The 13,300-nt window shown below is 36.8% G+C and overlaps 1 long non-coding RNA gene across 1 annotated transcript; it reads right to left on the reverse strand.

Moving 5' to 3' along the window:
* Nucleotides 1–12,110: 12,110 nt before the first annotated feature.
* On the reverse strand, nt 12,111–12,575 carry LOC149153650 (uncharacterized). Its single transcript, XR_016263310.1, has 2 exons — nt 12,291–12,575; nt 12,111–12,193 (listed from the first exon to the last, which is right to left on the reverse strand). It is a non-coding gene; the product is annotated as an uncharacterized LOC149153650 (long non-coding RNA).
* Between the last annotated feature and the right edge of the window lie 725 nt (nt 12,576–13,300).

Genomic DNA, 13,300 nt, shown 5'->3' on the forward strand with positions numbered 1-13,300 from the left:
TTTTTTTGGATATTTCATAAAAACAGTGTGTCTATTTTTTGAAAATATACATGCACATATGGCTCAACGGAATGAATACCTCGGCAAGGAATTAATGTACAATGTTTTTATCTTTTTTGAACAATACCCACAGAAATTGGCTTTCGCCAAACTTATTTACTGATATGTATTTAGAAATGGCCATGGGCCAACAGCTACGCATATGCCTTGGTCATCTACTATATGTAATTTTTCTACATAATGAAAGATTACGATTTTTCCTTTGGAAAGAAAAATAATTTAATTTATTTAATTTTTAAAAAGATAGTAAAAAATAAGCTTATTGTGTTATGCAAATGTTACAATAATAATTATTATATAATAAAACTTGAACCAATCATATTCGGATAAATAATTTTAAATATTAATAAAAAAAAGTAATAAAATTAGATTCATAATATTAAATTATGGAGAATTGATAAAAACACAAAGGAATATCAAGTAAAAAAGAAAAAATGAATGTGTAATACCATGTCCACTACTTTAGCTTTACATTTATTTATTTTTAAATAATTTTATATAATATTAATAATTTTATTTTTTTACATAATAAAGTAATAAAAAAAATATTAAAATCTCATAATTCGTGAAAAAACATTTTATTTTTAATTTAAAATATTTAAAATTAATCAACATTTAAACAATATTACAATCCATGTCATTAATATGTGAATGGGCAAGAGCTAACCAGCCTGCTATCGGGCATTTAATGCACCCGATAGCAGCTCCACCATACCATGCCCATAAAATGTACCATGTGTATAGTCCCAATTCCCCGGCAAATTCCCGGCGACTCGACCGCCTTCCTATTCCCACAGGGTAACAGGGAAAGAGCTAACCAGCCTACTATCGGGCATTTAATGCACCCGATAGCAACTCCACCATACCATGGCCATAACATGCACCATGTGTATAGTCCCGATTCCTTGAAAAATTCCTGGCGACTCGACCACCTTCCTATTCCTGCAGGGTAACAGGGCAAGAGCTAACCAGCCTGCTATCAGGCATTTAATGCACCCGATAGCAGCTCCACCATACCATGCCCATAACATGCACCATGTGTATAGTCCCGATTCCCCAACTAATTCCCGGCAAATCGACCGCCTTCCTATTCCCATAGGGTAACAGCTCGTTGCACTTGATGCAGTTAATACAGGTTGGAGACAAGACCACCCTGATGACAAGAGCTAACCAACCTGCTATCGGGCATTTAATGCACCTGATAGCAACTCCACCATACCATGCCCATAACATGCACCATGTGTATAGTCCCGATTCCTTGACTAATTCCCGACGAATCAACCGCCTTCCTATTCCTGCAAGATAACAGCTCGTTGTACTTGATGCAGTTAATACAAGTTGGAGACAAGACCGCCCTGACTCCTTTAGTGCAGATGTAATTAACGCAGGTACACTTTCACTCATGCGTTCAATATTTCAAACTGAGCACTCCCACTAGAAAATTTTGATTTTTTTTTTAAATGAACTTATAGTGGGTGGGATAGATTACTACCGCTGAGCACTACGAGAGTGGGATGGATTACTACCATTGAGCACTGCGAGAGTAAGCGGAAGGAGTTGTTCATGCAACGGAATTACTCAGATGTGCTCAAAATTGAAGACTACCGAGGCTTCCACCAAGATTAACTTCAACAGAAAGTCACTGATAACTTCAGCAAAAATCTCTGATTCGGTTCGGATCTATATACGAAGGCATTTTGAAGGGTATGCCTGCCAGCCCATGGAGGATGGAGATGGAGACGACGGAGAGCAGGACGAGGAGTCCCTGATTGGGAACAGCTTGGGCACTGGTGGATCGTTTGGATCCATTCTCACAATTCCTTCCACACACAAATCGTTGCAGCCATTTGACAATTGAACAATCGTTCTCATCCCAATTCTATAGATAAATTTGCAGAGTTAATTTTGTTTCTTAATGTGTGGTTTCCAATGTCACTTCCTCGTTCCTATCACTTCCTGGTAATATTATTCATCCATGAGATCATTGGTTTTCAATGCCACTTAAAGTTTGGACTTGTATATAGAATTTTTGTGGCAGAGTACCTGACTGTGTTTTTTTTAATGACAGTGGAGCTTTGTGCTAGACTGTTGGTTCCATAACATAGCAACAATATCTGATACCCATGGAGATTCTCACACGCCAAAGTCAAGAATGGTTTTTCTCCGTAAATGGTTCTTAATTAAGTTTAGTGCCACCTTGCCACCATATTTCATTAGCATTCACTTTCCGATCAGATCCATCTCTCCGACGTCCGCACGCAACACCACTCCGACTTAAACTGATCTGACACTGTGCATCTTTTGTTAATGTGAATAGAAAGTTGGTGGAACATGCATTGAATGACAGTGTCGCTTCCCATTATATTTCAAACTCGGTCAGTCGCTGAGAATTTTTAAAAATTGAAATGAAACAGTTGAGAGAGCACGGTAAGATCCGACGGCAAATTTAAAAAATTAAAATGCAGAGGGAATGCAGTATGGAAAAACCTATGCAGAAATTTCAAAAATTTGTGCCTGACTTAATCGTCTATGGGTCATGGATTCTGGTGGTAGTGAGCATAGCCATCCAATATTTGTGCAAGGGCATGATATGAGGATGCCTACAGTTTGGGAGATTGAAAAAATCATACCAAAGAAGGAATTAATAAAGAGAATTTTTATCATAATTCGGTGTATTTGTTCTTGGTTAATGCATGTCTGATATAATTTGCAAATATACTGTTTATTTATTGTGTGCACCTGTATCAACAACAGATCCACCTTCTCACATCTTCATATTAAATAAACACTTCATAAGAAATACCTTATTTGAGGCTTATGGTTTTTCATATAGTTTGGCCAATGCTGACATTAAACCCTCTGTTGTCGTTTCCTTTGAAATATTAAAGGCGACCGATGCCGCTAGGCACAGTCGTATTGTTCCAAGTGCCTTTCTGTCGAGAATATCCCATTCTATGTATGTCATACTCGTTGGCTTCTTTGTCTTTCCGCTCAATGTTTGGCACAAATATTTCTGGTACAGATAATCTTCCATAGCTGGTAGTTTTGGCCGTTAAATTTTTCGACCCTAAACCTACCATCTTCCGCCATTGCTCCCACTCAAACCAGGAACCCTTCTCTCCTACGAGTTTATCAGCCAAATAAACCTTCGGCTTTGATACCAGTTGTTAGAAAATTATATATTATGGAGCAATGGAACACATAAAATATATTGCAGAAATATAAACACAAAAAACACATAAAACAAGAGAGACACAGATATACGTGGTTCACCCAATTTGGGCTACGTCCACGGGAAACAACCAGTCCTTCCTTTTATATTATCCAACAAACTGAAGAGATACAACCTACAACAGATCCACTGTAATTCCCTCTTCTCTCTCAAACTCCTCTCTCTTTATCACTCAAAATACAGATCTACATAGACGCAATACAATTCCCTCATATATAGCGAGGGGTTGCCTTCTAGGGCAAAAAACCCTAAATTAAACATAACTTCTACCGTTAGATCTCCGCCTAATGAACAGCCCAGATTGACCACGAAATTACAACATTTTGCAAGGCAATTTTACATATATTTTTAGCTTCGGGGACGCTGCGCCCGATCCCCCGCTAGGGGGGGCTCCTAAAGATCATTGCCGCCCCCCTTGCAGTGCAAATATTACAGGTGGCGTTGCTACCACATTACAAACTAAGGTCCAATGCAGCGATACCTCTGAATTAGGAAGATAATCAGGCTCCACACCCAACATTGAGAGCTAATTGTTGTATGCATGTTTATATTAGGACGATGATGATTTTTTTTCTTATCTCAGTCAATTAGATCATACTCTTTTGGATCGAAAGTGATGTAATTTATTGTGGTTTCATATTAATAAAAAGGAGTCATCTGTGTATAGCAGAGCAATGTGTGGGATTTGTAGAAACTATCCCTATCATTACATAATTTAAATTTTAACTTCATATGTGTTAAATATTATGTGTTTTAGGGATTATAGGTTGCAAGAGTTGAGTGTGTGAAATTGGATTGAGGATCATTGAATGTAAATCCACTGTGTGTTTATAATTGGTGTGACTCATAGCATCTCAGTAAAGACATTTCATCCTCTATCTTGAGTTACATAGATTCATTGAATAGTTCAATTATTGGAAATTGCAACAGAAGGCATCTATGCATTGTTTTAGAATATAATCAATCTCAACTATGCAGTGCTTGTGTTGGATGCCCAAAAATCAATGCTTAATGTGTCAAATTGAACCCCGTGTGGAGTTTATTTGATCCCTACAAATCATAGAGGTGAAAATGCCCAACTGCAGATAATTACGCCCAACAAGCATTGCAGTATTGAAGGTTAGAACTCTTGATACAACTGTGTGTGCATTTAAAGGGACTTTTACGAGAGAAAATCATAACTGAACTTGTTGCTACTTTTCTGGGAAAATGAGGATGAATTTAAATATTATGTGATCTAGGTTTTCCCCAGAATGAGGCTTATTATGTGAATAGTGAGCGGTTTTCCGAGAAAAAGTCTTGGTTAGAGAGATTTGATTGGTTTTCGGAACTGTTTTTTACAACAATGCGTGAACAATTTTTTTTAGTAAGTCAAAAGGTTGAATATTTGTGAACAAAACTAATGAATGATCCAAAGAAATAGTGTGATGCAACTTTTATTTCAATTTGAGTTTATAAATATGTTTTGAATCCACATGCACACTGCCATGTTAAATGTTGTTAAACTTGGAGGTTTTGTTACCTTTATTAGAGATTGAGATTCCTACCATTGGCTCTACATCACATTTCAACCCCCCATCTGGTCCTCCCCTCTCACCCACCTCTCTCGATTTTGGGTTTCAACAGACCCTACCCTTTTCATCTGGATCATATGTTAAATAGGGGAGCGTTGATCCCTCATCATTTAGGTTTATTGAACCTTTCCTCCCTCTACAACCCTTTCTCTTGGCCCACTCCTCCCTTTTTTTCTTTGCCTATGCTTCCAATGACCAAGTCATCTATGTTGCTTATCCCACCTCTAGTATCGGATAAGGGTTTGATTCTGTCCCATTAAATCCCTCTCCCAGCCCCCACCCTCCCCCCCCCCCCTCCCCACCATTCCACAAGTGCCTACAGGTGCTCCCAAAAGGAAACCCCATCCATCTATCAAACATCTTCCAGGATCGAAATCCATGGTACTCGAGGAAGACATTGAAATCAACCAAGTGCTCCATATGCCTGAGAACACTCTGGTCATCCATGCAAGGGGAAGATGTTTCAGTCAGACCACGTTGGAGGAATGGGTTAAGAAAGAATGGGGATCTCATATGAAACAACTGTCAGAAACCCATGCATTGGTTAAAGGATGGTTTTCTTTAACTTTTCCAGATAAGGGGGATGCATATTGGGCCCTTTCTAAACCCTAGCATGTCAACTCTACTCAAATGATGGAACCCTCTATTCGACCCCAACAAATAAATAATGAAAAAAATCCTTGTATGGATTCACATGCAAGGTATACCAATGATCTTCTGGACAAAAATTGCTCTCTTTGCAATAAGCTCGAACCTAGGTGATCTGATGGACGTAAATTTGACCTTCTTATAGACCAATCAATCATAATGAACTGAACTCAAGCGTCTCCCACTCGAATTAATTGAGTTAATTAAGTGACAAGTTCCATGTCACCTCAGTTAACTACCTCCAATTATTCCGCTGAAATAGAAATTGGAATTTTAATCTAGTTTGACTAAGGAAAAGTCAAAACTAGATTTTCTTGTTGCATTTTTAGCATAAAGAGATTCAAAATGGGAAAATGTAAACCAACAACGACATCTATTTCAATAGGAACAAAATTGAGCAAACAAGATGATGGACAAGTAGTGGATTTAACATTGTATAAGAGGCTTGTAGGTAGCCTTATGTACCTCATTACAACTAGACCTGAAGTTATGTATGTAGTTAGTTTCATTTCCAAATTGATGGAGTCTCCCAAGGACTCTCACTTGAAAGTTGGAAAAAAATATTGAGGTATATTGTAGGTAAAATTGATTATGAATTGCAGTACAAAAATTATGAACACACTTAGAGATAGTGATTTTTCTAGTGATATTGATAATAGGAAAGACACATTAGGATATGATTTTCATTTGAGTAGAAATTTGATGTCATGGGGAGCTTGAGAAAATCCATTGTCTCTATATCTTCCATAGAAGCAGAATATAGAACAACTACTACATCGTTATGCCATGTAGTTTGGCTATGAATACCTTTGAAAGATCTTGCACATGTGAAGTGGTGAGCTTCTATTTTTTAGAGCAATAGCATCTTGCACATGTGAGGTGGCCAACTTCTATTTTTTAGGGCAATAGCTTAGTGACTGCATTTTCAAAAAATCATGTGTTCTAGAGGAAAAACATGCACATTAACACTCATTATCACTTCATTTGTGATTTTTTCAATAATAATAACATAATTCTTCTATTTTATGAATATGAAAACACAACTCATAAATATATTCATTACATTATATATTTTACCTAATAAATAAAATTATACAATAGAAAATAATAAACTTAATTAATTAATATTATGTTAGAATAATTATATCTCAGAAATATTACTTATTTCAATCTACAATTTACATGGTGTAGTACATAACACTTCCAACCACTTAAATATTTAACGAATTTGTTGGATTTAATGCTTACATCCTATATTTGAGATGTTTGTTTAAGATGGTTGAGAAATTCTCTCATCCTCTCCTTCTAAGTTAGGAATAAGTTAGATCTGGGAAACTCTATATATTAGAGTAATCTTTGAATGTAATGTGTGTGTGTTTGAACGCATACACCTTTATGTGCAATATATGAGTTCTTTCAGCCATCTTTAACATGGTCTCGAAGCCTGAGTCGAGACGTGTTAAACCTATGTAGTGTGGCGAGTGATTGCAGAAGATTATGCTTCAGAATTCATAGTGAGAGATATCACAATCGAGAATTCATATGGTCCCGGTGGTATGACTCTAGATGATCAAGCTATGGTGTTGAGAATTTCAGCAGATCGTTGTGTGTTTTACAGTTGCAGATTTCTAGCATTTCAGGACACTGTGTTAGATGAAAGTGGGAATCTTAGAGCTCTCTATGTTTTTTTTTTCAGGTGTGAGTTGACCGGAGCTACAGAGTTGTATGACTTGTCGAGATGTCTAAACATTGATGCTTGCGATGGGAGCGCGACAGTAATGTGAGGTGTAGGTGCGAGCTGGACACACAGACCTGCTCTCTACGGTGTGCGCGACGAAGAGGAGACTATGCTGAGCATGAAATGAGCATCGTCGTCATCATGAGTTTGAGTTTCCACCATTCTTCATACCAGTAGTGCTCCAGTCAAGAATGCATCTGCTTATCGTACAAAATTTGAAGCAAACTTACCTGTAAGTCATGGAGCGTAGATGAGTTTTTCAGAGGTCACTGTTCATAAATTATAAAAGAAAAATGCTCCTTCACTGCACATTTCAACACATTCCTATGTGAGATTGTTTTGTTCGAACTTCAAGGTCTATCCGAGGCACGCCACTTTCACAAAGCAACTGAAGAGTTTTTTTTAATTGCAAAAGGGTACATCGATGTTGAAGTTTAAAAGATATTTCATTTTCTTTTTTCATCATGGAGTTTATGGTTTTAGACAAATTCAGTAGTGCAAATTTCCCTTCATGGAAAGTAAAAATTCAAATGCAATTAATGAAGAAAAAATTGTGGAGTATAGTGAATGGTTCAGAAGTAGCACCTACCTACAGATTTTAAACAGTTAATTGAATGGAAAAATAGAGATGACAAAGCTAAGTCCATTATTGGACTTGCTCTTTCAGATTCACAATTACATCTTGTACATCTCACTAAACCATCTAATGAAATATGAGAACATTTGACTAAGCTATTCGGTGTCAAAGCTACAAATGCAAAATTTTCCATAACATTGAAATAATTTAGATTGAAAATGAATGAAGAGACATATATGTCCACTCATGTAAACAATTTAATGTCTCTTATAAGACAATTAGCTGAAGCAGGTGCCAAGGTGGAGGATGAAGATGCTAAAGCAATATTACTAAATAGTCTTCCTTCAAGTTATAGTAATGTTGTCTTCACTTTGAGTCAAACATCTTCACAAAATTGCATGAGACAATTGCAACACTTCTCACAGAAAAAAAGAGACTAAAACTTGAGGATACAGAAGAGAACTCTCCAATAGAAAACGCATCGCTTACAAAGACAAGGATGAAAAAGGAAAATGCAAACAAAAGTGAAATTGAATGTTATTATTGCAGGAAAATTGGACATATAGTGTGGAATTGCAGAAGTCGTGCCAGTGATTTGTTAAAAGGGAAAGAATCAACGAATATAGCCACAGATGAATATCCGTTGAATTTTGATGATGAATTCTATGAAGAATTTGAACCTCTTAAACTTTTTTAGAACACCGCATTGAAAAGGCTCAACATGGATGGTTTTCCAGATAGCACGGTAGTTACGGATCTTGGGAAGAATCCCTCATTCGTTGAAGACGTGGGAGTGGTCTTCTAATGAGGTTATGCGACGGCTTGGGATGTTGTTCAGTAATTGACTCCAGGAGTTTCTTGATTCGGGAGTTCGGGAGTCGAACTCGGGAATCCAACTTGCCAACTACACTTTTATGAGGGTTATGAGGCAACTTGATGGAGTCTATACTGATAAGTTGTAAACTAGTTAAAGAATGACTGTTTATTTTGTTGTTTGTGGACGATTTGAATAAATTTATGTAATGTAAGCATTAAGAGGGGATGTTGGAGTTAATGCTTACATCCTATATTTGAGATGGTTGAGAAATTCTCTCAACCTCTCTTTCTAAGTTAGGAATAAGTTAGATTTGAGAAACTCTATATATTAGAGTAATCTTTAAATGTAATGTGTGTGTTGAGTGCATACACCTTTGTGTGCAATATATGAGTGCTTTCAACGATCTTAATTAACATGATCGCCAATTATTAAGCTTAATATTATGTCACATATTCAATGATTAAATTTAATATCATTTTACATAATCAATATATAAGTAAAAGATGAATAATCTAATATGGAATTATAAATGAGTGAATTGAAAAAGGGCTCATGTTGCTGTGGGGATTTTTTCAGCAGAAAAAACAATGTCACATATAATGTAAAAGGTTGCTGCATATTCAAGATGTCACATTGAAAATATAAGAGGTCGTTGCATATTCAAGATGTCACATATAATATATCATATATCATAGACATCATGTATCACGCTGGGTAAACCCGTTATCAAGTTATGAGCAGAAACATTCAAAGAAATGAATTAAATGAATACTCAATATGTGCACCGAATACATTCGAGATGTGCACATAGTATATAGAACAAAACAATGCAGTCTATGTGAAAGTTTTGTCCATGCTTTATCTTATTCGAAGACCAAAAGAAAAATTTAGAAAGTGGGATTAAATCATTCTCCAGCTACAACACTCTCACCATATTATAATGAAATATCTTTACAAACATTAATGTATTTCAATTTCAGCATTACAATATACATTTCTCAAATAAATGAATCCCTGCGAACTATATCGTATTTCAGCCACACAATAAGAAAATGCTTAGTATAGCGTGCAATCTCTTCACCCAGATGTTAATAAATCTCCAAGCGGGTTGTCGGTTTCAGCGATGGTATCCAGAGTTGGCTTCCATGGAGATTGCCAAGAGGAACCCTGAATTGAGGGAGGCAGCACTAGATTTTCCATCACTATGTTGACGTTATTGGCCGAAAGAAATGAAGCGAGGTCTTCTTTCCTTTTTAATTCGAAGCTTCACACGCAAGGTGGATCCGTCGGTGGAGTGAGAAGAAGAAACAATCGTGGCTTTGGGGTGCACTGCCTTGAAGGGCTACGAGTAAGCGCCAGGCCTGCAGGTGTTGGGATTCCCATATGCTCCGCTGCAACAATAAGTAGAATCTCCGAACCAGGCAGACGAACCATTCAAATCTTGGTATAACGATGGAGGCATCGTCGATATCTCCTTCCATGAAGATGAGTGAAGCGAATGATTTTTTCAATCTCCCAAACTGCAGGCGTCCTCATATCATGCCCTTGCACAAATCTTGGATGGCTATGCTCGCTACCACCAGAATCCGTGACCCATAGACGATTAAGTCAGGCACAGATTTTTGAAATTTCTGCATAGGTTTTTTCATACTGCATTGCCTCCGCATTTTAATTTTTACGCCGTAAGGCGTTTCCATTTGAAATGGACTCTCCTGTGATCCGCGCTGTCTTGGTTATTCACCATTAGATTTAGTGTTAGACGATTAAAAACTTTACTACCGTTGATCTCATAACTGACAACTGACTCTTGCCGCTCAATAACTGACTCCTGTGATCCTCCTGTGATCCGCGCTGTCTTGGTGGGGGTATACGAAGGGGATGCTGACTCTTGCCGCTCAATAACTGACTCCTGTGATCCGCGCTGTCTTGGTGGGGGTATACGAAGGGGATGAGTTTCCTGTGATCCGCGCTGTCTTGGTGTGGTGGGGTATACGAAGGAGAATGCATTTTGGGTGATGGTTGTGTTTAAGCATTGGGTGATGGTTGTGTTGCTTAAAGGCGGAGCGAATACTCCATTGCTGTACATGTCTGAGGAGAATGCCTTTTGGGTGACGGTAGTGCTGCTCAAAGGCGGAGCGAATACTCCATTGGGAGGGCTATACCTGGACGGTCTACCTCTACTCAACAAATGTCTATTTCAGGTCTGGCTGTAGGTAATTCATCCACCTTAATCTGTGGTTCTTAATGCATCTGAGCAAGTCTACAAGAAAAAAGGACTCGACATTTCTCATTAGTAGACAGAAGGCAAACTCAGTAAAGAAACCATATATTTTTCACCAAAAATTATTGAGATATGTAGTTTCCAAGGAAATAGAACAATAATAATTTATATCATTGTCATTGGTAGTTCATCATTAACTCATCTCCTAGTGCCTCTGTCGCTTATTCTCTCTATGCATATTCTTCCCCCAAAAAAATGGCAACAATTTCATTTCTGAACACCAGAAAACACAAATGCAATACTCGTCGATTTTCAGCAACAAATTCCAGTTAAATTTTGATATTTTTTTTATAATAATTTCCAGTCTTCAACCTTCACACGACAAAATGAAAACAAAAAGAAATTGCAAGAATCCAAAACACAAAGGTTCTCATAATGAGAAATGATTTTTTCCATCAATCAACAGTCGCTTCGAGTAGAAATAGAAACTCAACATGAATATTTAAATAGTAAGCGAAGACAACTAAAGACTGCTGCATTTTTTATTTTCACGCAGTTTCCAATTAACTTCTGAGCTTTGTTTGGCTATGATTTCCAGTCTCAATAAAAATGAAATTGAAACAAAATTTTGCAAGAATCTGAAACAAACACGAGTTTCAAGGGCCGAATGTCTAAAGGTTTCAATAAGTAATTTGAACCTAAATTCTGCGTTTTTAACGAGCATTTCTAGCTTTAAAAAAACACTTAAAATTCTGAAGTCTCAATCAGTAATTTGATTTTAAATTTTGCATCTTTTAACAAACATTTTAGCTTCAAAAATAAGGACTAAAGTACCCTGAATCTAATAAAAGGAACTAATATTAAATACAAAATTGGTGAAGAGCTGATCACAGCAGGGGAAATTGTACCTGTACATCTAAAGTCTCAATCAGTGATTTGATTTTAAATTCTGCATCTTTTAACAAACATTTCTAGCTTCAAAAATAAGGACTAAAGTATCATGAATCTAATAAAAAGAAGTAATATTAAATACAAAATTTGTGAAGAGATGATTGTTTGTGAGATAGAGGCCACAACAGGGGAAATTGCTCTTGTTATTGAGATGCATCATGATGCCCATGTAGCAGAAGTTGTGGCCACAAGCCATGCGGAACGCGTCCTTCATCATTTGCATGCAGATAGGGCACAAAAAATCCTTGTCCACCTCCCATTTTGAGACTCTTATAAAAGCCCTTGTTTCAGATAAAATCCCTCTCCCTCGTTTCAGATTTAGCCGTCGGTGATTCATCCACCTTAATCTATAGTTCTTATCACATCTGAGCAAGTCTGCCAAAAAAAAAAGACTCGACATTTCTCATTAGTAGGCAGAAGGCAGACTCAGTAAAGAAACCATATATTTTCTTGAAAAAAAACTATATATTACTAGCGAGTTTCAGAGCTGCACGCCAGCAACAATGGTTGCGGTTGAGAATGAAAGTAATGAGATTTTGGTCCTCCTCGACAGTCCATGTCCATGTTCCTCTGTTTAGCCTATTCTTATCATAACATGATTGTCTCCGTATCTCAGAAGGTTGATAGATTTGAACTCGACACCTCTTGCAACTAGCTAGCTATATTGATTAATAGAAATTGATAACTATGCCCTGTCTCCTTTATTCCTTCTGCCCTGTGTTTTCTAGGTCATCGTGCTTCTCCCCCATGTGTTCGGCTCACAGATGCCAAGTGGGTTGCATGCAAGCCGTCAAATTTGTTTATTATATATATATTCTACTATTTTTATGGGAAGGTTCAACCTAACACTAACACTTGTGTAGTGTATGCCCGAGTCAAAAATAGCAAAGGCTTTTTTTCATACAGAGACTCATTGGATTTCGATGTAGGCTTATGGCTTTCATTATGTTTTTCCGAGTAACTCTATTATTGCTGAAGGTATCAATGAAGAGCCAACACCAAAATAAGTTTAAGTTTTTTCATGGTCACGTAAAATTGGAATAAATTAATTAATATGGGGAAGACTATCCTAAATTAATTAATTAATAAATTTGGGGGAGGCCACATCTCTGGATATAATGGGTTTGAGTATTCGGAAGGCAATGCTCAAAATCAAGTTTTTTATTATTATTTATGGAATCAAGATTTGGTGACGTGATGACAACTGGGCTTCACAATTTCGATTATATTTTAAAAAATCTTGAATTATATTGTCAATGGTATCTGATAGAAATTGTGAATTCTGTTGATCATGGCATTTCATAGAAATCGTGACACATAGGGTAGGTGAACGAAAACAAACTGTTCAAATTTTTAAGTACGGATTGAAGTCAAGTACTGATTAAAATAGATTTTAGTTGGTATTTGAAAAAAAAAATTAAATCAATTTTCTAGTGTTGACTAATCCCTGTTTCGGTGATTGAAAATTCGGACAACTATTTT

The sequence above is a fragment of the Pinus tabuliformis genome, chromosome 9 (assembly GCF_031772625.1).
Source record: "Pinus tabuliformis cultivar Carrire ecotype Pingquan chromosome 9, CPIR1, whole genome shotgun sequence".
Taxonomy (NCBI): Eukaryota; Viridiplantae; Streptophyta; class Pinopsida; order Pinales; family Pinaceae; genus Pinus; species Pinus tabuliformis.